Below are 27,708 nucleotides of genomic sequence, written 5' to 3' on the forward strand. Positions count from 1 at the left end.
CAAGCGGCCGGCTCCACATCCCTGTGCAGCCCCTGGGGTGGGGTGCGGGCGCAGAGGGCTCGCGTGTTTCCCTCACCTGTGGGTACCCCCCCGAAGCTCCCATTGGCCACGGTACTCCGTTCCTGGCCAATGGGAGCTTTGGGGGTGGTACCCGCAGGCAAGAGCCGCCCACGGAGCTCTCTGCCGTCCCATCCCCACCCCCAGGGGCTGCAGGGATCGGGGGGTGGCCGCTTCCCGGAGTGGCGCGGAACCCGTGGTGGTGGCAATCCCGCGGGCCGGATCCAAAGCCCCGAGGGGCCGGATGCGGCCCGCGCGCTGTAGTTTGCCCACCCTGGTCTAAATTATGGCTGGGGCAGACCTGAGTCAGGAGAAGAGTGCAAAGGTGACTTAAAGGCACAAGACAGAGTCTCAGCCTGGTGTACTAGGACTGAGTGATGGCTCAGTGCATAGAGGCAGCAGGCAAGAAGGCATGTGGGCCTTCATTCAGCAAAGCACTTAGTTTTTAAGCATGTGTTTAAGTCCCATTTAAGGTAATAGCACCTAAGCATGCACTTAAAGCTAAGATTGTGCTTAGTGCTCTATTGAATAAGGATGGATTTATTCATAGATTTATAGACTCCAAGGACAAAAGGGACCATTGTGATCATCTTGTCTGACTAACTGTATAACACAGGCCGGAGAGCATCTCCAAAATAATTCCTTGATCAGATCTTTTAGAAAAAACATCTAATCTTGTTTTAAATATTACCAGTCATAGAGGATCCACTATAAACCTTGGTAAGCTGTTCCCGTGGTTACTCCCACCGTTAAAAATTTAGGTTTTATTTCCAGTCTGGATTTGTCTACTTTCATCTTCCAGCCATTAGATCATTTTATCACTGTCTCTGCTAGATTGAAGAAGCAATTATTAAATATTTGCTCCCCATGTAAGTACCTACAGACTGTACACAAGCCACCCTATAACCTTCCCTTTGTTAAGCTAAATAGACTGAGCTCCTTGAAAACAACGAGGAGTCTGGTGGCACCTTTAGGGTGTTGTTTTTGTGGATACAGACTAACACGACTACCCCTCTGATACTGAGCTTCTTGAGTCTATCACTATTAGACATGTTTTTAATTATTCTTGTGGCTCTTTTCTGACCCCTCTCCAATTTATCAACATCCTTCTTGAATTGTGGGCACCAGAACTGGACAAAGTATTCGAGCAGCAGTCACACTGGTGCCAAAACCACAGGTAAAATAATCTCTCTACTCCTACGTGAGATTCCCCTCTTTATGCAACCAAGGATTGCATTCACCGTTTTGGCCACAGTGTTGCACCATGTTCAACCACCCCAACCCTCTTACTTAAAGGTAAGCATGTGCTTAAATGCTTTGCTGAATCAGGGCGAAAAACAAGAGTAGGAGAAAGAAATAAAGGTGATGCCAAAGCTGAAATCGTTAATGGGCTTTGGATCAGGCTCCCAAAGTCAAAAGGAGTCTTTTAATGTGCTTTGGATCAGGCCCTGGTGTAATGAAGCTGATATGGAGAGATGTGATATGAAATGAGAGCCATGTTGTAGGTCTGGGTCAGGTTGTGCAGGATCTGGAAGGAAATGTATACTACATAGTTCTAAAATCATTTGATAGTATTGACATTTTATAGGTGTTAAATTCTATAAAAAATACATATAGGCAAGGAGTTCTGAACAATGATGAAGTAATGAAAACATTGTGAAAGATAGCTATTCATAAAGAGTAGGGGAGGCCATACTTAGCAAATGTGAACCTATACCAATCAACTGATCCAGGTGATGCGTATCACAATGTCAGGTAGATGGTAGCTGAGCCTTACAGCAACAAATATTTCTGAAACATCATGACAGTATCAGGAGGTACTAGAGAATGGCAGAAAGCAAATGTGGTACCAATCTTCAGAAAAGAAAAACACAGTAATCTTGGCAGTTACAGTCTGCTAAATCTAATTTTAATCCATAGTAAATTAATGGAATGATTATTAAAGATCTACAGGTACCTACCTAGAGGAAATAAGCGAAAAACAGACTGTGTTTTTACAGGCACTCAGCTGCCATGGTGAGGTGTGTCACAGTTAGACAGACAGAGAGCCAGTGGTGCCAGACAAGCTTGATTGCTTTGTTTGACAGAATTACAAAATTAGTGGATGAAGGAAACTTGACATGCTTGCTAGATCTGGATTTTAGTAAAGCATGTGATAACCTCTTGTGGAATGAAACCTGACTCTAACAATTAGCTCAGATTGGCTTGGGTATAAAAACTGTCACATGGATCAGGAACTGGTTGCTATCCATGAGGCAGCATTCATACCTAAGGATATCTACTTGTGGAGTACTGCAGTGATGTGTATCTTATTTAAGATCTTCCTTAATGATCTTGAAGGAATGTGTAAAAGGAATGTTAATTTCATTTGCAGAGGATACTAAAATGGGTGGGTGTTACAAACACTCAAGTGGAAAGAGAAATAACACAAAAATCCCTCAAGAAATTAGAAATATGAGCAGAAAACAGCAAAATCCGATTCAAATAAAGCATTTGGAGAACATAATCTGAAGCACTGATTTGCTGTGGGAGAGAGAATTCTGGCAAGCAATAATGCTGAAAAAGCACTTAGACTGACATGCCTGTATAGTTTGTTCAGTAAAGTACTGAATTTTTAATCTGAAGGCCCAGGATTCAAGTACCTGTGTAGACAAAAACATCCGGATGCTAGGACAATGAGTGTAGTAAAAGAATCTGAATAGTCATGAAATTATAGATCTGTTTTGGTGCCAGGCCATTTTTAAAACTTGTCAGTGTGAGTTGGGAGCACCACATCATTTAGTACCAAAGAACAATATCTCTTTATATGTATTTGTGGATAATCTAAGCACCATATCCAGATGCACAGACACTCTTTTCTTTACCCATGTATTATATAATTTTTTAACATTCGCTTTAATCACACATCGAGGTGTTCCTTAATATTGCATAGCAGAGTTTTATTTGAAAAGGAAACTCTCAGGGTAGATCTTTTATAACTCTTAAAATCTAGTTTTGTTTCCCTACTGAAATTTGTCTTGTTCCTTGGTTCAAATACTTCCATTTTGGTCTTGCAGGTGCTAGAATATAGGCACCGATAATATTACCAAGAAAGCAAAGCATTAATTTGTTCTTTTTTGTGCGTTCGCTCCTCTTTCCTCCTCGTAGCACACTCATAATTATTTGAGGACCCTGATTTATCAAAGTAGTCTAACTGGGGTGAACTGTAAGTACAGGAAAACATCTGTACTCAGGATAATATTTAAGCATGTGCTTAACTTTAAGCACAAGCTTAAGTGCTGTCCTGAGGAGCAATAGACTTAAGCATATGATTAAGTGCTTTTCTGAATCAGGGATCAAGTTTGGCAAGCAGCATTTATCCCATTGTCCCAAAAACAATATTGGGAGTACAAGGACTATGCAGATGTGTCTGATGACTGGTATAATTTGGTATACTGTTCATTGTTATATTAATGGCATACACAAAGAGAAGTTAGATAGAAATATAAAATGATCTTGCTGGAAGGCTGCAAGGAAACACTACTTAATTTATTAGAATTTAGAGGAAGAACACACAAGAACCAAAAAACCAGAGAGAAACAGGCTGCTCCCTAAAACACAAACACAACTCATCCCACCTTACTCTAAGCTGTCTGGCTACGGACTGACTCCTGTTGCTCCCATGCTTCCCTACAGAGCCCCCTGGCCTGCAAGCAGGACCAGAAAAACCCCACTCTTAAAGCGATATCTTGCAATCCTAACACAGTCCTCACTATACCACATTCATATATGAACATGTACAGTGGGTGCTATGTACCTTATATTCATGATTTAGTTCTCTAAAGGGGAGTCTGCTGACTAAGGGATGCTTACCCTGTAGTTCACAAAGTCACTGGGGATCTTGGGTGAGGAAAGACTGCAAAGATGTAGCCCTGGGTGCTTTGTAGAATCAAGTTTACTACTTTTTAAAAACACCCCAGAAGCACTTGCCTTCTATACATGTGAAAAGTTTGCTTCTGTATATTTCTTCTGCCTTTCTTTTACAGAAAACATTTCAATTTTACATCATTCGCGCAAAACAAACAAAAAATCCTTAAGAAAAATATTAATAATTTCAGCCAGCCCTTTCCAGCCCAGAGGCCCTTTACAAATATCTAAAATATAATGAAGTATAATATAACAACAACAAGATTAAACTATCTATTATTACTTACAGCTGCATAGTTATAATTACCAGAAGGGAGGAGGCACACAGCCCCCCCACCTTAAGCTTTCAACCTGGAAAGGAGACGGCTGTTTTTTAGTCTTTCTCCCCATGGGCACCAGGTTTGTATAATTTTTGGCGGTGCCCAGAACGGGTCCAAGCAGAGATATCCCGTCCATAGGACGGACTGGGGCAACCTCCCCAGGCCCCGCGCTTTGGGGGGCCCTGTGCTTCAGGGGGACGTGGGGTCCAGGGCGGCCTGGGTGGTTAGCAGGGGGCCTGGCGCCAGCAGCAGCGAGCGACCCAGCCCCAGCCTGCCCCTCTCTGTCCCACCAGCTCCCAGTGTCGCTCGGGGAGAGGGAGCAGAAGCCAGAAAGAGGAGGGGCAGGTGCTTGGGGGAAGGGGTGGAATGGGGGCAGGGAAGGGCGAAGCAGGGGCGGGAAGAGGCGGGGCGGGACAGGGGCTTGGGGGAAGGGGTGGAGTGGGGGCGGAGAAGGGGCGGGAAGAGGCAGGGTGGGGTGGCACAGGCTGGGGCCAGGTCACTCTCTGCTGCCAGCACCAGGCCCCCCGCTAACCCTCCAGGCTGCCCTGGACCCCACGTCCCCCTGAAGTGTGGGGCCCCCAAATTGCAGGGCCCGAGGCAGTTGCCCCAGTCTGTCCTAAGGATGGGACAGCTCTGACAATATAAGTCCAAACATTGGTGGAGCTGGGTCCACGTTCCTGAATATTGGTGGAGCACAGGCACCAGGGGCCCATTTAACTCACCGCCTATGCCGTTTTCCCAACTCGAAGCTAGCTAACCCACACACCCTTCTCACCTGCACTGCCAGTCTGCTATTTAAGCTGCTTCCTCTCCTGCAAGGACTGCAGGGGGATCTCCTGGAAGGAGGATATTGGAGGGGACAGAAGGCAGACCTAGGGGGATAGGGTGGAGGTGGGGAAGCAGAAAATATGGGAGTAGAAGAGGGACATAGATAGGGAGGATGAAAGTTGAGTAGGGGGAAGGGATGGAAAATGGGGTTAGGCAGGGACTGAATGGGATGCAGGTGGGCACTGGGGGAGAAGTTAGGTACAAGGTTGGAAGCCCAGGGGAAGCACAGGCAAGGATGACACGGGGAGGAACCCATGAGGTAAGGCAGAGGGGTGGGGAACTCAGGTGAAGATGGGGATTTGGTGCAAAGCTGTAGGGAGGCAGCCGAAGCAGAAAGAGGAGAGCGGTCAGGAAGAAGAAGCAATGGAAAGAAACAGAAAGCTGGAGGAGTTAGGAGGTGTTACTGGAGGATTTTTTGTATGAGTATAGCTGCAGATAGGTGAGTTATGCTGGGAGTTAACAGAAAGTGCATCATTTGCTGGCATACAGAGATATGTTCCATTGTTTATGAATTTGTCATATCAATGAAGTTAGTGTTGTTGTACATTGCAAATAGCTCCCAGATTGCAAAGCTCTTAAAATGGTGTGAGCTGCGGGAATGGTTTGAAAGCGACTTATTGCTGGAGTTCCTGACGCCATCCAGCATCTTTGCAGTGTTGCTAACCCCCCCAATTCAAAACCCGGGCATCAGACCCCCCAAAAAGTCCTGAGATTGGCCCCCAAGGCATGAGGTTTGTTTAAAAAAGCCCACACAGTTGTACTGTGGTTTTTGGTCTGTCTTGATTTTTGAACTCCCCTTGTCCACCATGTGTGCGCGTGTATGACTTAGTGTTGCCAGTGCTCCCAAATGCATAGAGTGGTGCTGGCCCCCGCTACTGGCTGTCTGGTGGTGTGGCATTCCCAGCGTCTCCCCAAAAATCTATTTAAATGTGTGTTCCCCCCATCCCTACATCTACCCACCCCCTCGCCCATCAAGTAAATATGCAGCACCCTCAGTACTGCCCCCCACCTCTGTTCCTCCAGCAGCTGCAGAAGTTCTTCACCCTCCTCCCCCTACCAGTCCTGGCATTGCAGGAACATAAGAGCGGCCAGACTGGGTCAGACCAAAGGTCCATCTAGCCCAGTCTCCTGTCTTCTGACAGTGGCCAATGCCAGGTGCCCCAGAGGGAGTGAACAGAACAGGTAATCATCAAGTGATCCATCTCCTGTCGTCCATTCCCAGCTTCTGGCAGTCAGAGGTTTAGGGACACCCAGAGCATGGGGTTGCGTCCCTGACCATCTTTGGATAATAGCCATCGATGGACCTATCCTCCATGAACATATCTAGTTCTTTTCTAAACCCCATTATAGTTTTAGCCTTCACAACATCCCCTGGCAACAAGATCCACAGGTTGATTGTGTGTTGTGTGAAGTACTTCCTTTTGTTTGCCTATTAATTTCATTGGGTGGCCACTGGTTCATTATGTGGAGGAGTAAATAACACTTCCTTATTCACTTTCTGCACACCATACATGATTTTTTAGATCTCTTGCTATCTTGGTCCTCTCTTTTCCAAGCTGAAAAGTCTCAGTCTTTTTACTCTTTCCTCATATGAAAGCTATTTGAATACCCCTAATAATTTTTGTTGCCCTTCTCTGTAGAGGGTGACCATACGTTCCGTTTTTGCCAGGATAGTCCCTTTTTAAAGCGCGGTCCCGACTTTTTTGGCAAAAGTGAGTGTTTGACCCATTTGCTCTTGCCAACTTCATCAGTTGGCAAGAGCAAACAGGACAAATGCCCACTTTTGTGAAAAAGTGGGGTGTGGAGGAACATGTGGGGGGAGCAAGTGGCGATGCCAGCCCCGCACAGAGGGGGAGGCAGGGCTTGGGTGGTGGGCAGGCAGGGCTCTAGCAAGCAACGATGCCAGCTCCCACCTCCTGCTGGCTAGCCCAACACAGTGTCCCGTTTTCCTTTTGGGAAATATGGTCACCCTATCTCTGTACCTTTTCTAATTCTAATATATCTTTATTGAGATGGGGTGACCAGATAACATGCAGTATTCAAGGTGCGGACGAACCATGGATTTATATAGAGGCATTATGATGTTTTCTGACTTCTCATCTATCCCTTTCCTAATGGTTCGTAACATTCTATTCACTTTTTTGATTGCCGCTGTACATTGAGTGGGTGTTGTCAGAGAACTATTGACAATGACTCCAAGATCTCCTTCTTGAGTGGTAACAGCTAATTCAGACCCCATCATTTTGTATGTATCGTTGGGATTATGTTTTCCAGTGTGCATTACTTTGCATTTATCAACATTGAATTTCATCTGCCATTTTGTTGCCCAGTCACCCAGTTTTGTGAGATCCTTTTGTAGCTTTTCACAGTAAGTAATTTTGTATGGAGAGGGGAGAGAGAACTGACTGACTCATTATATGACTAGCTGGGCGCTTTCTGCTCTCTCTCCAGAGTTTTTTTGGGGTAGGGGAGGGGGCAGTGTTTTGCCTGCCTCCTCCAGCCACCCTGATTGGCTGCTCTTCTCTTAGGAGGCAGGGCAGCGGGGAAGCCAGCCAATTAGAGGGGTGTTTCCTCTTGAGCATGGCTGAAGATCCCACCTGAGGGGGAGCTTCTCAGACTGGTTCCCTAGGGGGCTAAGATCTAGTTACTTGCCAGAACTGGCAGTAGCATTGTAATCACCCTCCTGTAAGAAGAGCTGGAAGGATGGGAGGGGAAGTCGAAGGAGAGGCAGGACAGGGAGAGGAGAGGGGAATATGCAGGCTGGGGTGGGGGAGGGAATGAGAGTGCAGTAGGATCTCAGAGAGGGAGGAGGGTGAAATTTGAGAGCCCTTGTGTGCAGAGGGAGAGGGAAGTGAAGGGAAGCTGAGGGGTTGAATGGAGGGGTAAGAGAGGCAACTAGAGCTGTGGTCAGGGTACCAGGAAAGAAGTGTGGAGAACAAGGCGGTTTTGGATGGTAGGTGCAATGGAGACAGGAGAGAGTAAGAGAAAGGGATGCTGGAGAGCATGGGCATCAGATACGGATTGCAGCTGAGGAAACCTGGAGGTGCATGGGCCTGCTGCTCCAGGAGCATGGCCAAAGGGCAGCGCTGAAGTGCTGGAGTGCTTGGGTGGAGAAGGAGGAAGAGTGGGAAACAACTGCTTCTGGGCGGAGGCCCACGGGGGGCATTGCGCTGTTGTGCAGGATAGGGAGGGGGGCTTTCCCTTCCTGTCTCTTTAAAAATAATAAATATGTGTGTATTCTTTGTATTAGAGCCCCTGCTGAGAACAGGGTCCAGTTGTACTAGGTGCTGTACGTACACACGGTAATAGACACTCCCTTCCTCAAAGGCCTTACAACTTCACCTGCTGGGTGGCCACAGGCAAGCGACTCCCCCTGTCTGTGCCTCAGTTTACCCTGCCCCCCTTTGTGTGCTTCGCGGGATAAACTGGTAAGCTCTGTGGGGCAGGGCCTGGCTCTGGGTCTAGGCATGTACAGCGCCTAGCACCGCGGGGCTCCAAGGTGCTACACGCCACGACCTCAGACCCTAAGCCCGGATTCAGGCTGCCCCCGGAGCCCTAGCCCGTCGAAGGAACTGGGGGGGGGGCGCCCCCAGCCCCTCAGTGCTCGTGCCGCGCGGTAGGTGGAGCCCGCGTCCGCGCAGCCAGCACGAGCTCCGGAGCCGGGTTTTGCGTGCGGCCGCCGGCTGGCTCTCGGCTCCGCGCCGCCCTCCCGCGCCCCCAGCCCGGCTCGCGCGCTCGCTCGCTCGCTGCGGGGCTGCAGGCGGCGGCTGGTTGCCCGGCGATGAGGAGGCGGCGGCGGCTCCCGCCCGCCCGCAGCTGCCCGGCTCGCTAAGCCGAGCCCCCCTCGGCGCACGCCGCCCAGGCAGGGGTGGGCTCTGCGGGGGAAGGGGCGGCAGGCAGGCAGGCAGGCGGGGGGGCTGAGGCGCAGCAGCCCGGCGGGCCCCCGGCGGCCCCATGCGGAGCGCGGCGGCCGCGCGGCGGGGACGGGGGCTCTGAGCCCGGCGGGGGAGCGGGGGAAGGGGGCGGGGGGATGGTTTTTCCCCGTGGTCTCTCGGCGGCGGCGGCGGCGGCGTCTTTTCTCCGCGAGCGGCGGCCGCCCGGGGCATGACTCTGCCGCAGCCCAGCCGCTGCTCTGCTCCGGGGGGTGCGCGGGGCCGCCGGCCGCGGCCGTAACCTCGCCCCGAAGCGGGGCCAGCCGCGGGGCGGGGAGGCCAGGAGGGCGCCGGGCTCCCCGGCAGCGCCCGCCCCTCGGAGGGGCCAGGAGGCGAGGGAGCGACTTTGGGTTATTCCCCCCCCACCACGTTTCCGTGCTTAGCCCCCCCCCCGGTGCTGCGTGCGGGGGGCTGGGACCCAGCGGCCGCCCGGCTCCCATGGCCGGCTGGTGGAGGCAGCTCGCCGCTGCAGGTTGCTGAGGAGCGGATGGGGACGGAGCGCCCAGGACCGGGCGAGGACTGAAGGTAACTGCCCCTAAATGCCGCCCCCCCTCCTGCCTCGGCCCCCGCGGAGCGCAGGAGTCCCGCCCCCCCACCCCCCCGGGGGGCGCTGCACGGCGTGGGTCCCCCAGGGTAGTTTTCTCCCGGAGCCCGGAGCGTGGGTTGTCCTGGAAATAGCGCTGCGCGCGTCTCGGGGCGCCGGCGGGCGGTCCTGTGCCGCGGGCAGTGCCTGGGCGCCCGGCCGGCGGGGAGCTGTGCAGGTGACGGGGCGACAGGGAGGGGCGGCGCACACTGGGGAGGGGGCATGAAAGGAGACCCGGTGGGTTTTTGTTTTATTTTTTCTCCCCCCCCCCCCCCCCCCGCCGCCTCCCCTTTTCCGGCTTCCGAGGCAAGGCACCGCGCCTGGCCGCTGGGTTGGTCGGTGTTCTCCTGCGAAATGCCGGCTGTGCAAACCCATCCGTGGCTGGAGACAGGGAGGGATGCGAGGAAGGGTGGCCCCAGTAAGCCACCGCTTTCCCGGGCGGCGAGCGGGGATATTCGTGCATGCTGCTGAGCTGAGGGGTGGGGGAAGAGGGGTTTCCATCCTACCTTTCCCCAGCCTTTCCGGACACCTCCTCACCCGGCACTGGGGGAGAGACACGGCTGAGGTGTCTTAAGGATTTTAAGAGCCATCAAAGCTTGTTCCCCCTCCTCCCTTGGAGATCTGGATTTTGAAGCAGCCCCTTTGCCGGCTACGGGAGCAGGACTGGCGTACAGCAGAGCGAGGGATGTGAGCAAGAGGGGCCGGCACAGAAGGGTGGAGGATGAAAATTGCATCCCTTTCTTGAGCGCTCGTTTTATTTGCCCATTTAATTGTTTATTTGCTGTTCCCTTGCAATCATCCTGTGACTGTTTAACTTGGAAATCTGGTTGCACGGCTGCTGATTAGTACAGGCGGTGAGCCCGGTAGAGGAACCCGTCCGCATATTCTAGTCTAACAAAGCTCGGCGCATTTAGTGCTCGTGAAGATGTTAGGTGCAGCGCCCCAAAATCTGCACTGTGTCCCTGGGATTTTGTCTTCGAGGGCTGGATCTCATTAACAGACTTAAGTACAATGTCGCCAATGGCAACAGTATAGCCCGGGATAGGTTGTTTTATTCACACCCTCCCCCCCACCCCCACCCCCACCCCCAGATGCACAGATGTTTATATTTTTGCGAGAGAGATTCGGAGGTAGGTATAAAAGGAACCTCTCGGGTAGGCTTCGTGTGTGATTTTTCTCTGTGGTAGTTAAAACAATTTGTAAACAGCCGAAAAAACGAATTGCTATGTATCTCTGTAACAATCGTAGCTACAGCCAAAACAACTGATGTCTGTTGTATTTACTTTCCCATTCACATTACTGGTGAGGAAGTATTAGAATTCTTGCACTCCCGGTTTGGATTCCATGCAGCCAGTTGCTTAGGAAATGTGGAGATGGGAAGAGACAGGGAAAGGGGGAAAATGCCTTCTGTGTCTTGCTATAAGGCAGATAGGCAGCCTGCTAGTTTATGATTGCTTTCTGTATTTTTGCACGGATAATTCCAAAGCATTAGATCAAGATTTTCAAAAACAAGCCAAGAAAAAAAAATCATTCTTCAATGAAGTCTTTTGGAGGCTTCTCCATTATCATTTTGAAATGCTATCTAGTAAGAGAGCGTAGCCAATACTAGCTGTTAGATATTGAGAAATAGTGTGTGTTTTGTGGAGCCAATATATCATAATTTCCAGGATTCGGGGTACAAAAATGCTTCCACTGTGTATTCATTTTGGAAAAATTCTTCTACAGTTTTATGGGCTATATAAGGTGTACAATTTAAAGGGACCGCTCTCCAAAAAAGAGAAAAATCTACCCTGTCCTTATTTAACAGCAAGAAGAGAGAAAATTCCATGTATCAGTGCCAGTGTTTGGTTACAAACTTAAGGTTAGTGCTCTATTATGATTTGTTTTTCTTAAGGTAGAACAACTCACCTCAAATTTCATTAGCCACAATATTAATAGAGGTGATACAATCCCTTTGTTGTGATTCAAACTGCTGCTGTTTTGGTGTTTGTTATAAGTCCGTTTTCCTTATTTAGCATAGAGTACTAAAGGTAACTGTATTGTCTCCTGTTACTACACCAAACCAAAACAACAACAAAATGAACACAGATGCAAATCCTTTGCATATCGATTTCCACATGTTCTGAGGTTCTTAAAAGGAAAATATTGAATTTTGACTCACCCCTCACTCAGATTAATTAAGATATAGTTTATCTTTTGGAATGCATGGGGGAGACAAAACATTTAATATTAGTATAAAGCGTGTTTAATTGCAAGGCAGGTTAGCCGCAGAAAAACAGTGAGCTATAATTTTTGAATATATAAGCAATTTAATACTGTTTAGCAAGCGTAAGGTTACCAAGTCTCCCTTCAGCTGTTTTTCTGCACAAGATAGGAGTTGGTTGTTGAGGGAACATGGAATGATTTGTTTCTCAATCTAGAAAATTTATCCTAAGTGTGTCCAAGGCTGTACATTTGAAGATTTGGTATCGTCAATGTCCCTTGTTTCCTAGCAGCATGTGTTCCATAGTATTCGTACATTCCACAGGTTGTGATGTCATCTGGGTTGTGTCCATCTCTATTGTAGGGTTTAGCCGAAGGTGGTGTGGTAGGAGTGCTTGAGTTTTATTCCCCAACTGATCTTGTTAATTAAAGAATACAGCACACACCCTGTTGCTTCCCTGAGATACAGTTGGTTCTATTGGCTGCAGACGATAAAAGAAGTGATTGCTTCCTTAGGTACATGTAAAATGTGAGCAGAGTTTAGGTGAAGATGTAAGACCTCCCATTGAATCTACTGACTGGACAGTGGTACATTTTGCACGTGTTACAACATAGTAAATTACAAAACTCCTCAAGGTATTTCACAGCCTTGTGAGAGAAACCAGATTATTCTTTCCATGAAGCCTAAATTGGAAGATCTTTAAAAATACTTGTGCTAGATGAAGCCTCTTACATTTAATGTTTTTTTTTTGGAGGTGTGTGCTTTGTTCAGTCTCCTTTTTGGTGAGTTTATAAAGGTGTGGCATGGACCTCTTTAGCCAACACTGTTATTTTATTAAAAATAATTTCTCTTGGTCTGAGATGATTGAAGAACATTAAAATAGATTTGTTTCCATTATTTTCTAATTCATTTAGGATTTATGGAAGTGACTAATCTACAAAACAATTAAGAATTAAGGATGGGCAAACTGTATTAGTATTTGACGTTTGTATAGCGTGCCTGACTTACACACTTAGTCAGTGTGTCCAACCAAAAATATTTTCCCTGTCCTGAGGATTTTTCACGTTGGAAGCATGAATAAGTACAGTGCCAATAAAAACAAGTATGAGGTATAGAGAAGAGTGTGGTCACTGGAACGGGAATGCTCCCTAGAACTGGGGACATTTCATTAACTTTTGATCTAAGTGCATGTGGGGAGAAGGGGGAGGGCTGGTGTGCATTTACTAGAGGTTTATTTTACACTGTCCATACCTGAAATAAGGTGCAAAGACAGGTGAGGGAGGTGGGACTGAGATAGCAGAAAGGGCTTATAGGAAGAGACAGGGTGTGTAGCGTGGAGTTTTGGCCAGAAACGTTACCTGGAGTGCAATCGGTTCATTTAAGATTTTTCACATGAGTGCTGGCTCTGTATTTTTCTTGAAAAAATTAAGTTGCTCAGTAGATGTGAGAGGGTCGATGCTAGGATCTAGGGTGATTGTGGCTAGAAAACTCATTCTCTTGGTATGGTCTATCTAGGGAAAATCCAGAAATAATACTAAAAAATTTGATCTCAGAGATGCTTAGGTTATGCTGAGTGCTGGGTCTCATAATCTTAGTAGCTTATTGGGGAGAGTTCTGGGGCTGTTGAATAGCATAGAGACGCACAGAGACCTGCCACTCTCTTGCTGTTTTTAAATTTGTTAGTCTCTAAGGTGCCACAAGTATTCCTTTTCTTTTGCTGTTGTCATTGGTTGGGCTGGTTGTTGTAGTGGGATTAAGAAGCACTTACTACATGTGTAAGAACTCAAATGACCTCGCTCCAGTTCCTTGAACTTCTAGCTGTTCTCTGCTGATGTCTTTTTCCTCCTACAGCTGCCCAGTTGCTATAGCAAGAATACTGAAAATGCACTCTATCCATATCTATATATAAAAATTTAAATGTTTACAGTGTGAAGAACCATGTTCTAGGCTTTGTTTGTAGCCATTTACTCTCCTATGGGATATTTGTAGAACACTGGAACATTCTTTGTCATCCTTAAGTATGGCTATGCCAGCCTCTGATACAAAGTTTTCACAACTGCTGTTTGGCAAGCTTTTCAAGTTACAGCTCCTAACTCCTTATATAGACACCTATGCAAGTTTTCTAATTTTCACAGGTGTTGAGCATCCAGCGGTAACCAATGATTTTTGAAGACACTCAGAGCTTCTGTGTGCTCAGTACATCTGAAAATCAGGCCACCTACTTTAGGTGCCTAAACAGAGCTGTAGGAGCCTGACCATAGGCACCCACTTTTAAAGTCTTGGCTATTTATCTATAGAGAAACTGACTTATACTCAAATCTTTGATGTGATTCCTCACAGCCTAAAATTGTATTCCATTGTCCGTACTGTAGCTCTGAGTTAGCTGTAGTTGGAGTAATGCACAAAATACCTAGTTTAAGACACTTGCCATTTGTCATATTCCTGTATGCCGGCCATGGTGCTTTAAAGTTGGCTTGTGCAGGGACCAACTTGATTTTAAGTTTTGTTGTCCCCAATGAATACTGGCTTCTAGCTACAAATTCTTCATTAATGTCAGCAAGACGCAGTTTCATTCATTCATTCCAGACTGCGCTTTGTGTAGAGTGCATATGTATATGTGTTCTTGCTCCCTCTAAAGTCACCAGTGGCAAAACTTCTATTGAATTTAATGCGAGGTTAGAGCCTGTAATTAAGTATCTATGGCAGTATGGGGCCAACTGGGAGATGTGAGGCAGAAAAGAAATTTGATAAATTGATGGGCCCATTGTGCAAATTTTGAGTTCCTCCATTCAGTGGTGTATATGAGGAACTTGAAGCACGAAGCCAGCTTCCAATTTCAGCTGCAGGATGGATGTGTTGGTCAATTAGCACACCAAAGGTTTGTTTATGGTAGGGTAGAATCTTGCTTGGCAAGCAATCAAAAGTTAAGTTTCTCTTTTCTGGACTACTTTTTTGATTGTACAGTAGCACTGTCCAATGGGATTTATCCTAACTGATTGAAACCACCATTCATTTCCTCTAGGAGAGACTGGGATAACTTGGTGTACGTAGACTAAAACAAAACACATTTTTAAATGTCTTTGTTGCGGATCATGGTATGGTACAAATTAATACAATACAATATTGCAGTTCTGCCACCAGTTAATCAGAATTTCATTGCCACGTTTTTTCATTTATACTTCAAACAATTTGCACACTCTTCTAAGGGAATACTATTTAGTTCAGCAAGAGTTGGATTGGACCTTGGGGGTTGGAAGGTGGGTGCGTGTGTGTATAATATACATGTATGTGCATGAGTATATATTTGAACATATAAACCAACAGATCATTTTGTTGAAAACTTGAGCTGTTGGAAAATATTGTGACTTCTACCACATCATCTGTAGTTAAACACTTCAGTACAGAAGTGCCCAACATCTGACAGCATAGTCTATAGAATATATTGTGTGCAATTGAAACAAATTCAGCTAGGAAACCTAACACAGATCAAGTCTTCAGTTTCTGGTTTTTTGGAACCACTTAGAATGAACAGTCAAGATGGAGAAAAGAATATCTATTGATCAAAATTGAAAAGGACTGACACTAAAAGGAGACCTAGCTACAGTATTGTTTCAAATGTATTTCTATATATTTTCAGCATCACTGTTCTAGGAGTTGATATAATATCCTTGTAAGAAGCAATATTTCAGTCTTAATGAACCAGTGTAAATAATTGAGAACTTGAAGTCTGATCTGTGTATTTTTAAAACTATAGTGAGAACATATAAATGAAAATCAAGATAGGTTGCATTTCATGGGTCATGAAAGGAATCTTGCTCGGAGGAGAGTAAAGCTGTATTTAGAAGCAGTGAGTCCGATATTAAATTACACATGTAACTTAAATGCCTAATTGTCATTAAGTTTACATAGCATCTGTTAAGATATTGCATAACAATGTCAATTTTATAAAATGATACCTTTTATTTGGTAAATAACACAGTCAACATTTCAGTGATTAAGCAAGAGGAATTCTAGTAATTATAAACTGAATACTTCAAATCTAACTTCCATTGTAGTCAATAGCAAAACTTTGACTTCAATGGATACAAGGTTGGGCCCTTGGTTTAATTTTTCTCACTGCATTTGCTTTGAGCAGATTAAGCCAGATCCTCAACTGGTATAAATTGGCATATGCTGATTACACCATCTGAGAATCCGACCCACTGTATCTGAACACAGCTATGGGAATTGACTGTTTCTGAAACTTAAGTCAAGCATCAAGACTAGCGGGCCTGATTCTATAAAGGAATCTCCATGATTGTGATTTTATGACCATGCGGAGTCACACTGAAGTCACTGGGACAGTGTATTGGCATAAGGGTCTTTGGAGGATTACTGATTTAAAGTGTGTGAATATAAGTGGCTCTGTTATAATTAGGTCCCTCATAAGGAGTTGAAATGTTTGATTCCAGTGCCCCAAAAGCTGATTTCTCCTGTTCTGAAGACTGTCCTAAAGGAGGTGAACCTCTGAGCAATTTGTAAATCTCCCGTAAACTACGTGTGTGTGTGTGTGTATAATGATTTTAAAAACATTATGTAGTATGTGTTTTAAAAGATGTCAGCCTTCTCTCGAATGACCCTTTCACCCATCCCCCCCACTTACCAGCCAAGTAGCTAATTACAGATGTAAATCTGCTGTTTGAACTTTTGAAGGGGACCCTCTGTTAGAGGGATAGGAGCGCTGGGCTAATCCAGTGATTTCTGTTAGACGTGAGGTAACGTTATTTTTCATTCTAACTACTGAAAATGGAAACAAAGTGCTCCTAGTGGAGAAGCTGTAGCTCTCTGTTTTCTGTTTTCAAGATGCTTTCAGTACTTCATGGAGAGAATTGTGCGGAGAGAAAATGTTTTGCTTTTTATTTTTTCCTTTGTCCCTTCCCTTATGTGTTAAAGATGTAGGTATGAAGAAAAGAAAATCTTGGGTCAAAATGCTCAAACATGGCTGAGTGAAGTTATTCATCCAAATTTAAGCACTGATTTTAAAAGTGGCCCAATTTTCCAAAGCACTGAGGAGCCACAGATTTCCTTGAAGTCTGTGTTGGCCCTTGTTTATGTACTCCTGCAGCCTCTTTCCACTCTGGAGTGATTGGACCCAGTCCATCTTCCATTGTGGTTAATGGGAATTTTTCAGCTAGCTTCAACTGGAATGGGATTGGAACTGTAATCTCATCATGAATGTCAATTTCACAGCTACTAATGGTGGCATCCGAGGATTGACTTCAACCGAGGGATACATTGCAAAGAGCCATGAATCTTACGGAAAACTTTGGGGGAAAAAAAGGTTTAAAAAACGGACAGTGACACATCATTTTGACAGTACCAGGACTTCTGTGTACAAACCATGTTTTGTTTTCAAGTTTATCACCAGCTTTTTAAGCTTTGTATTACTGAAGTTAATTGGAAATCGGCAATAAATAAATAAATAAATAAATAAAAAGATTTGAGGGATTCCTTCAGTGGATGGCACTCATACCCTAAAAAAGTTTGCTTACATCACTGTTGTAAATCAAGATGAGACCTTGCATCTCAGATTTCAAAGAGGATTTAAATCAGAAAGGTACTACAGGAGTTCCAGAGTTATACAGGTTTAAATCTGAAATAAGCAAATTTCTCTTTTTATGCAGAAATGAATAACATGTTTTTAAAAGCTGGGGATAAAACATTTAAATTAAACGGCTGTATCCATATATGTATAGGTCTGCTTGCCCACTGGGATGAGGGAAAGGCTGTACGTTAAAGGACACTAACACACGGAGCTTTGGAGCAGTTGACCTTTTTTAATGTACCAGGTTTGTTGTGCTAGAGTATGCCACAAGAAAAGGGAAACATGAAGTAGAAACTACACCCCCGTTCTGTTTGATTGGCTTGTATTGCTGTTTACAAGTCCCGCAGAGGCAGTGTGTGTTGCTATTCAGTACAGCTCCAGAAACTGAGCATTAGCTTAAGCCTGTGAGAATAGGGGAGGGACCAAAGCCCAGTTTTTGATGTTCTGCATGGGTGGGTATCCTGAATACTAAAATGCATTCCATTGACAGCTGACCCCGTAAGGAGATTTTTCAATGGCTCCCTGTTTTTTTTTCACCTTCCTTCCCTCAAAGCTATTCCAAAGGCTGGTGGGGGCAAGAGGGGGGAGAGTCCTCATAGTCATTTTTGTGAATAGATTTCACCGCTGGGTAGAACTGAAGAGGGTTTCAAAGATTGTGTTTAACTCTTTTGCTTTCACAGCGTTTTTGCCAGTATTTATGTCACTGTCTGACACTTTGTCAGTTCAAAATGCTGCAAATTCCTGCCAATTACTTCACGGAGGATGGCTATCCTTTTTTTTTTTTTCTTTCTTTTCAGTGAGCCCTAAATACTACACTTTTTGTGCCAAAAATGTCTGCCACATAACATGAAACCCTTGGTTGCTGTTGTATGTATTTTATTTAGTTGCATCTGTATTTTTCAATAATAATAGGGTATTGGAGACTATGCCAAATGGATAGCTGTGTTAGGCTTGGCTTTGATGTATTTACTCACATTGAGTAGTACCTTACTCCTCATGTAGCCCCATTGATAGGACAGTTTGTGATGTAAGGTGGTACTCAGTGTGAGTGAAGATGTCACAATCTGGGCCTTGAGTCATTAGAATACAGTCTGTACTCCATTTTCTTCCAGAGGAAGTGAATAGTGTGAGTGTGATACATCATTGATGTTTCATAGTGTAAAGCTGCTGCAGTGGGAGGTCATTTCTATTATCTTTAATGGATATAATTTTTTTTTGGGGGGGGAGGTAAGAAATATTAAAAATTAAATATTGTTTTTTAAAACTTGGTTTCAAAGTGATGTATGCATTCTTATGCCAAATTCAGTCTGAGAGGTCTTTTAAATAGCTCTCAGCTTGCTTTATGGAGAGGTAAATTGTTACTATAGACAAGTAATAATCAGTTAGTACTGTAGTGTACTTGGTGGATCATTAGAAATGGATTGACCCATCAGAACTTGCCTGTAGATAGTATGTATAACAAACACCGTGTGGAAGATGGCCCTTCCACGTAGAACAGTGTTAATTTTGGAACCTTGGACTTCACACACAAAACGAGAGTAGTGTTCTAGCACTCCTAATTTGCCAAGAAATGCAGATATACATCCCCTATCCGTCAAAGGCTCAATCCTGCTGTTCTTTCTTCAGGGTCAGACTCTGTTCCCCTGAAGCTGAGTAGAACACCTTACTCTGTGAGAAATCCCATTGATTTCAGCAGGAGTATACTTGAGGAGTAAGATAGTACTTGGTGAGAGACAGGATCTGGCCCTCAGTTTTTACTCTGGCCTTATTAGGCACAGCTCTAATGACTTTATGAGCAGTTTACCTGAGTCAGACCAGAGGTTCTGATGGTCCCTTCCCGTGGGAAAACCTGGGTCTCCAGTGAGTGCCCTGTTGCAGTATTGTTCCCTTGGAGAATGTGTGACAGGGCTCCTGCAGCAGACACCTCGTGGCCCTGAGTACACCGTTAAGGGGGCTCCCTGTTGCAGTGGAAGATAATACAGTTTGGGTCTGTATTATTCTTCCATCCTGATCTTTGGAAGGGGTCAGTTTGTTTTCCCCCCATAAATCTGGCCCTACCTACTCAGCCCCTTCCACCATGTGGATCTCAGTATCCATAGAACACCCTTCTGAGAAATTTGTGGGGGAGGGAGAGCTCTGGGTGTAGAGAATCCCACAGATGTAGGGGTTGCAATTTGGCCCGGAGAAAGGATCTCCAGATTTGCTGCAAAACTCATGTAGTTTTGAGGCAAAGCAGATCACAGTGTCTGTCTCTGTAGCATTGCTGGAAACATGAAAAATTAGATCATAGACTTAGCCTGTATATCATGCAGACTTCTATTGGTGACCACTTTATCTCCATAGAATCATAGAATACCAGGGTTGGAAGGGACCTCAGGAGGTCAGCTAGTCCAACCCCCTGCTCAAAGCAGGACCACTCCCCAATTTTTGCCCCAGATCCCAAATGGCCCCCTCAAGGATTGAACTCACAACCCTGAGTTTAGCAGGCCAGTGCTCAAACCACTGAGCTATCCCTCCACCCTGTCACACCACATAATGGAAATCTGGCCTGACTGGTGCAGATCATAAAATCCAGAATTGCTGGGCTGATTCCTGCTGTTCTTAGGGGATAGTCTTGCTGCAGTCAAAATAAATGGCAAAGCTCACATTGTGTGTTCTGGCCACGATTCCTTACATAACCAAAGCTCCAGCTTACCTCAACAGAAGCTGTAGCCAAATAATGAGTGGGCGATTGAGAAAGGAGAGCTCTTTTTTGTAACTTACCTATACGTAATAACAGCTATGCAGCCATTGATGTTGGTGGTTCCTTATTAACTACTAAGGTTGTTAATTCTGTCATCAATCTACACACAATATATTGATTTAGCAGTGGTGGTGTTAACACAAATTAATTATATCACAATGCCTAAGAGCGTCAATCCTGGACTAGGACTCCATTGTGTTAGGCCTTTATGTCAGTCATACTTGGATAGAATGTGTGCAGCTGTTTCATTTAAAATGAAGAGGGACTGCCACAGTTTTGGGCAAAACTATGGTTAAGTGGCTTGAGAAGACAGGTCCAGAGAGTAGCCAGCACTTACCAGAAACCCTAATTAGTAGAAATCCCATGTACGCTTGACCTTGGCTATTGAGTCAACCCTCAAAGAAGAAAGAACACTAAAAAATTAGTATGCCGTCAACACTGCACTTTTATTATTTGACGTTATTAAGCAAACTTGGTGTGTATTTCTTTTTTGAAGCGTTTGATTAAATGTGTGATCTTATCTTGCTGAAATAGCCCGCTGGGCTGCAGACACTGGTGTTCAGAAATGAAATTTGTTTAGAGCCTCTGAACAGACATTTATTCAATGAGACCTTTCTTGAATAATAGATGACAGTAAGATAGCTGTGCAACGATGGGTTTTTTTCCCTGCATAGAGAGGGTGATGAGAGAGAGAGAGAGAGAGAATGAACAGATAACACAAGTGCACAAGAGAGAATAGGCTGTATGCACAGGAAAATCAGTCTACCATACTTTGTAGCAGAAATGTGAACCCTTACAAAGGTTGTTGTTTACCTCTTAGGACCTGATCCTGTAGAGTTATATAGGTGCTTAATTTTATGGACCGTATGTCAGTCTATCTTGAAGCATATGTAATCCTTTGCACACCTATTTGGTTGTATATAATAAACATTTTTGCTTAATTGACATTTACAGCCTGGGGCCAGATTCAGCTACCATTGCTCACAATGAGTAATACTTTATGAGTAGACCCATCAGAACCACTTGTGGAGTAGGGTACTAGTATGGGTGACAGAATCTGGCCCTTAGTATTTACATGTTATGTTAGATCTGATGCTGCTTAAATATGGACTCTAGATAAATGTTCTCCAACTTTTTCAGGTTCTTGTAGATTCCAGGAATATATAATCACAGTGCTTCCTTATGAAATCAGTTACTATGGCACTTCCAGTCTAAGTATGGTAAATATACTCATTCCTGTAAAGTAGTCCATGGCATGTTGTCTGATGCATGCAATACATGTTTTTTTTCCCACCAACACACTTCATTGTAATTTTCTATGTAACTCCTAGGCTCACAGGGATGAGATTTCATTGAGTGTGTGGAGCGCATAGGATTTCCAGCTGCTGACACATGGTTATGTTCCTTACTTTTCCTTGTATGTGGGGCTGAGAATGAACATAAAATACCTGGAAGTATTTTTACATAGTTGAAATATAAACACACACGCTGCTGAGCTCTGAAGGTGAGAAATGTGACTTTTAGAGCAACTTATGCTTTCCCTGTAAAAAGAAGACTCTTTGGGGGGGAAAAAAAAAAAGTTTGGTCATGAAGGAAGGACGCCCTGGAGCACCTCTGCTGTATGACTGCATTCTGTTCCAACCTGGTTTTCCCCTGCACTGAGCAGCAGGTGTATATACTCTTTTATTTCAGGGCAGAGTGGTGATTAAGTGGTTTTTCCTCCTAGAGATAAAACCAAGCCACTTCCTGTATGAGCCAGTCGAGGATGTGAGTTCATTGCTTTCATGATATGGCAAGGTGTGGCCTTTTGAGTCCACTAGCATCTGATGCTCCAGCTGCTCATGTTCTGTGCTCTCTGATTAGTTTGTTTTCTGTAAAGCTATATTAAGTTGTGTGGCCCAGATCCGTGAAGGTACTCAGGTGCCACTGCAATCCACAAAATTCCTGCTCGGCTGCCACCTCACCCAATAGGCACCTAAAGTCACTTGAAGCCATTCCACTGCATATAAATAATGAAAGAGTGATGGGAGCAGGGCGACTAGCCCCTGGGTCTCCCAAATGGTTGCCTTTACCACCAGGTAATCCAGCTGTTCTCTCTCTCATCAGTTATTTAATATACAATGGAGCAGCTTTGGCAGGAGAAACTGAGGCAGCCCCACATCAGAGTATCCCATAGCCCAGTGCTTAGAGCACTCTCCCGAGAGGTGTGGGAGACCCCTCTTCAAATCTTTTCTCCTCCTTTGGCAAGGTGGGGGCATTGAACTTCGGTCTGTCACATCCCTGGTGAGTGCTCCAACCACTGGGCTGAAGGTGGGCGGCTACTCCTCCCGCTGTTGTGTGTGGAGTGAGGTAGGCACCTAACTCGTTCTCACAAGGAACAACGTAGGCGTGCAAACTGCCTGACTCCAGCAGAGGCTCTCCTGGCTGTGGATCACAAGCAGAGACAGGTGCTTCCCTAGAGCTTGGATTTAGGCACCTATCTCTGAAGCAGGGCTGGGCTTAGCACACACCCTTCTTGTCAGCCTCTCCTGTTGGCTAGTTTAGATGGCTTCCCACCTAACATACAGGGTTTTAGGTGCCGCATTCTACGGCACCTAGCTTTCCCCATGCATTGGATTGGGAGCCGAGGTGCCTAACTCAGGCTTTGGGGATCACATTATTCCTGTCACTTTCTAAAAGTTACGTGTTGTGTGAGCATCCCAGCACCTAAGTCCCTTTGTGGATCTGTACCTTTGTTACTTCCAGTCACACAGAAATTCTTCCTTTCTCAGCCTAACTAATCCCAATGGATGTGAAATATTTTCTTGGAGACTCGGTAGGTTTAATGTAAAATACAGGAATTTGTGCGTCTGGGAGCCCTGTGTATTCTGCTGTGACTTTTGATTGGCCTAGCTAGGAGATTACTTCTTGCTATCAGGCTACTGGGACAGTGAGTTGCATTGTCTCCTAGTGTATGGGAAAGAGAGTCATCGATAAGTATGTGGCATATAGGAAGCTTTCCCCGAGCCTGGTTTTGAGGTGCTTGTCCACAAATCTACAACTAGATCTCATAGGAGCAGTTTTTCCAGTATAGGTAGAGTGTGGGAGTTAGAAATGGGGAACACCAGAATGAGCTCTCGCCTCATATAACCTCAAATAGCTAATTTTATAGAAGTTCATTTTATAGAATAACAAGGACCGTCAAAAATCATCATCCCTGAATTCCTGGATGGCGTCATTTGGGCGTAGTCCAGTGCTGATGGCCGGGTGGAGCTGTGCCTTGTTGAGCGAGCTCAGGAAAGGATTCCCCCTTTTTGCTCTGCAGGAACCTGGCCACTAATACAGCTCTTTCCAGGGCACAGCTTACTTCCCCTGGCATAGGCACTGATTCCATGGATGCTCCGGGGCTGGAGCACCCACGGGGAAAAAAAAAAAAGAATGGGTGGTCAGCACCTACCAGCGGGCCTCACTGATCAGCTCCTCCCCCTTCCCCCGGCACCTCCTGCCTGCTGCTGAACAGTAGTTCAGTGGCGGAGAGGAGGTGCTGGCGGGGAGGAAAGAGGCAGAGCGAGGGTGGAGCGTGCTCGGTGGAGGGGGTGGAACGGGGTGGGCAGGGGTGGGACCTTCGGGGAAGGCGTGGAATGGGGGTGGGGCCTGGGGTGGAGCAGCCCCAGGGAAATCAGAAAGTTGGCGTTTGTTTTCCCTGATCAAATGCCCACTCTCATTCCCTCCACTGGGCACTGAAAGGAGCCCTATGCACCCATGGGAGAGGATGGAAGGAGCAGTTCCTGTGCTCATTGGAGTGCAGAGGCTACAGACGGGCCTGTCTGTTGCATGCACTATGTAAGGGGCAGGGGCAAGGGCAAGGAATCTTCTGTCGTCTCCACTCACCTGTCTGAGGGGTAGGCCTAAGGAGAGACCCTGCATATCCATGTATTTTTACCTTAGAGCCATTTCCTCACCTTCAGGAGAAGTTTATGGTCTGGTTCCATTCTGTACTATTGAAGTTGGAAGTCAGTAGATAAAATGAAGTTGGAAACGTGGCCAGATTAAACCCTATTTATCATTTAATTTTCTCTAGAAATACACGGCCTAATTAGGTTCTCAGATAGTGGCCCAATAGGAAAATTGCAAAGCTGAGCCTCTGTAAAAATCCTGGTAATGTGTTTCTGAAATTTTAATGGTCATTTGAAATAAAATGCACATCTTCATTTTTCCTCTTTAGGTGAGACACTTCAGAACAGCAACATTAAAAAGAAGTATTAATACTTAACATTGTAGCTACTAAAAGGATTGTAAAGTTAAAAGGTCCACTGCAGACAAATTTCAAGAGTGGCTTTAAAAAAAAGAGAGTCAATTTTATCTGGCAGCCGTTGAAGTTTAACGGAAGTTAAGTTTTAATTAAAAAGGAAGAGTGCAGCAGGGTGGTGATTGGCTTACATGCCTGTGGTGTAAGGATGTATGCATGTGCAAGTCCAGGCTAGCAGCTGGAGACTGCAGATTGTACTGCAGCTGCCCCTTCCCCTTTTCCAGTGCTGTCAGAGAATTGGTTGCTGTGGCTGCTTATTGCTCTGTGTCTCTCACGCTAGCTGAGGCAGATACGTAGGCTGCACTCCTTATCTATCTTGTGCTGGGTGAAGGGTGGGATGGCTGCTTCTCCTCCCGGGCAGGGCGAGGTGATCAGACAAAGTACTCCTTTTCTTTAGACAAAGGAACCTGGATTTAAGAAGGGGACTGGCTGTGGTGGAATTGGGATGCCCACTGGGTAGTGAAGACTGGGACTTCAGTTTGGTTCCTTACCTTGCACTGCCACTAAATTCATGCAATAATAATAATAATTAATAATAGGGACAGATTTTGACACCCTTACTGTGAGCTGCCCCTTTTTCCAGATGTGGACCCATTGACTTGACTGAGGGCTACTGATGGAGTTAAGTATTGGTCAGCGCAAATCAGGGATTCAGAGTCTAGCCCTTAGTGAGCGCTCACAGCACAGACTACTAAATAGCACAGGGTCAGGTTCTGCCACCCTTTCTGAGGCTGAATAGCACTTGACGAGAAGTCTTGTTGATTCTAGTGAGGCTGCTCACAGACTAAGATGCTACTCAGTGTAAGGGCAGCAGAGTCAGGCCCACATTTTTGGACAGTCGTTCACTTTGGAAGGCCTTGCAGAGTCCTGTCTGTGTCACTGTGCTTCTGTTACAAGGTACTAGGAGAGGAGTGTATGCAGGCTTCTGGAGCCTTGGTGTGTGCTAATGATACCTGAATGTCATGCCAGTACGGCCTCTGCTTTCGCAGTCGTTTGCAAAAAACAAACAACCAAACCAACCCAACTCTCCAAACAGCTGAATAATTGGTGAAAGTCTGTTCGAAAAAAGACCATGGGCTGGATCTTCAGCCGACAAGCCATCTCCTTTGTTTTAGGGCCGTAAGACTGAAGCTGAGGATTCTGACTCTGGCAGAGCCTCTTTAAAGGTTTTGTTTCATCAGCCCGCTCCAGTGCAAGGTGAAAGAGTCATGGTCCCTGTACTACAGTAAAAGCTAGTGCAGAATACAGAAGCACGCTTGATAAGTGGAGCACCTTGCTGCGAGCATGTTCAACCGGTGCTTTGTGATCTGCTTATGGGGTTCTGAGTGCAGAGAAAAGGGTTGGTGTTGATGTATAACGCCCTAAGGTCCAGGTCCCCAAAGCTAATTAGGCTCCTTTCTTCGTTTGAAATCAGTGGAAGTTAGTAGCCTAAATACATTTGAGGGTCTGGGGCTAAATGACCAAGGGCCTGCATACCTGCGAGATACTGCCTCTCTCCCTATCCTATAGTGCTGCAGTTTAGTTTGAGTGCCCGTGCAGATCTTGACATGCTTCTCCCCCCCCCCCCCCACAATCTCAGAAGGCTGCTGTCAGGAAGTTCTTTGTGGGGGCCCCTTTTCTTGTGGAATGCTCTCTCCCCCCCCCCCCCCAGGCATCTTGTGCACAATATCTCCAAGCTGTTGACTTTCAGTGAGCACTCCTGCAAAGCTGTCCTATAAGAGCTGTGGAGGAAGTCAGTGCTACACGAAGTATGACAGGCAGGCAAAGTGAGGAATTTATTATTATTTATTTCTAGTATTGCGGTAGCCCCTAGAGGCCAGGCCCATTGCAGTAGCCCTGTACAAAACATAAACGAGAGGGATGGTACCTGCCCTGCAGTGAGAACAAACTAAGTAATTTATTAAGCTTGTGCAGCTTGGCTATTTGCTTACCCTGTTTTGTGAGGTTGCTGCTTGATTTATGTGCGTATTGGTTACGTTGAATTATTGTTTCTTAAGATAGCATAGCTGCCTAGGGTGCAAATTAGGCACCTGTTGTCATTTATTAAATACATTCTCTATAGACTTTGGGCTCCTATCTGTGGTTGACAGGAGAGGCAGTCTAGCCTCTGTTTAATCAACTATTTCTAAGACATCTATCAACTTGGTATTTATGGCCCCACTCCTGCATGTTTCTAACTTTTTTTTGTCTCTTGGTAGAATGGGAGCAGTTAAAGATGTGCATGTTTGCAGAGTAGGCATTGACAGTTGAGCTGCTTCCATGTTAAACACTGTACCCTCCTTGCTAGTGTCTTGTTAGTGATTGGGGAGGGAAATGGAAGATCCCATTGGTCTCAAAAACTGTGTCCTGGCCAGTGTTCCCCTTTCAATAAAACAGGTTTGAACTTCCAAAATGCCTTTTCCTATCTCCGGGCATGCACTGACTGCTCTGTTTTCTTTCAATCCCTGCACCACCATTCTCTAACTCTTTATACAAAGTGCTTTTTGAGATCCAAAGTATGAAAAGGTGATATATAAAGACTTATACCACTGTAATGTGGTGAAAATATTTAAATTAAGGAAGAGGACATCTTTCATCAATAGGGGCACATAGAATAACAATCAGTAGGAGTGCCACTTTGTGTAACCAGCCTTCAGCATCTGGAGAGGCACTTCATCATTTGATGGAGATGCTGGGAACCACAAATTAATCACATCACGATGTCTTGCTGTTTCACATCATGATGTCTTGCAATATTTGTGTTGTGCTGTTCAGCAATATGGGGAGATGTTGCTACCATGCAACAAGACATCAGCATGGATTGATGCAAAAAGATAAATGAACATCCTTGCACCTCTTTCCATTTTATGACTACTGTGAAGGGGGCAATCCTTGTTTTCTTTTTATCTATTTCCCTGAAATATAGGTCCCTGTTCATTTATATTTTGGTAGAAGTCATCACTGGGAAATGGATCCCGCTATCTTTCCTATTGCTAGGTCTATTTGCTTGGTGCTTCTTGCTCATGTATTATGGAGAGACAGTTTCCTTTCTCTAATTAAGGTGAAACCTGCTTTCCCTTATACTCCTGATTTTCGCTGTTTCTCTAAATCCTCAAAAAGGTCCTTTCCACTTCATATTTTGCATGTTTGGTCTCTAGCCAGCAGAGAATATTTTTTGCCAAAATTTTGCAGTGATTCAGATGAGTCATTTTTAAGATGGAGTTTGGACTTAGCAAAATAGGTCTTAATCAAGTTTAGAGAATTCTAGTCCCCTCACGCACAACA

General features: G+C 45.4%; 1 protein-coding gene across 35 annotated transcripts in view; it reads left to right on the forward strand.

Moving 5' to 3' along the window:
• The first annotated feature begins 9,320 nt into the window (after nucleotides 1-9,320).
• Nucleotides 9,321-27,708, forward strand: part of ADGRL3 (adhesion G protein-coupled receptor L3) — an 804,652-nt gene continuing 786,264 nt past the window's right edge. For 6 of the 35 annotated variants that reach the window (XM_074950310.1, XM_074950311.1, XM_074950304.1 and 3 more), the window contains exon 1: nucleotides 9,322-9,568. The gene's annotated coding sequence lies outside the window, so the exon portion shown is untranslated. Of the gene's footprint in view, nucleotides 9,569-27,708 lie in introns of all 35 variants that reach the window. The other 29 variants (XM_074950290.1, XM_074950291.1, XM_074950296.1 and 26 more) reach the window with 11 other exon arrangements.

Source organism: Natator depressus, chromosome 4 (genome assembly GCF_965152275.1).
Source record: "Natator depressus isolate rNatDep1 chromosome 4, rNatDep2.hap1, whole genome shotgun sequence".
Classification (NCBI taxonomy): Eukaryota; Metazoa; Chordata; order Testudines; family Cheloniidae; genus Natator; species Natator depressus.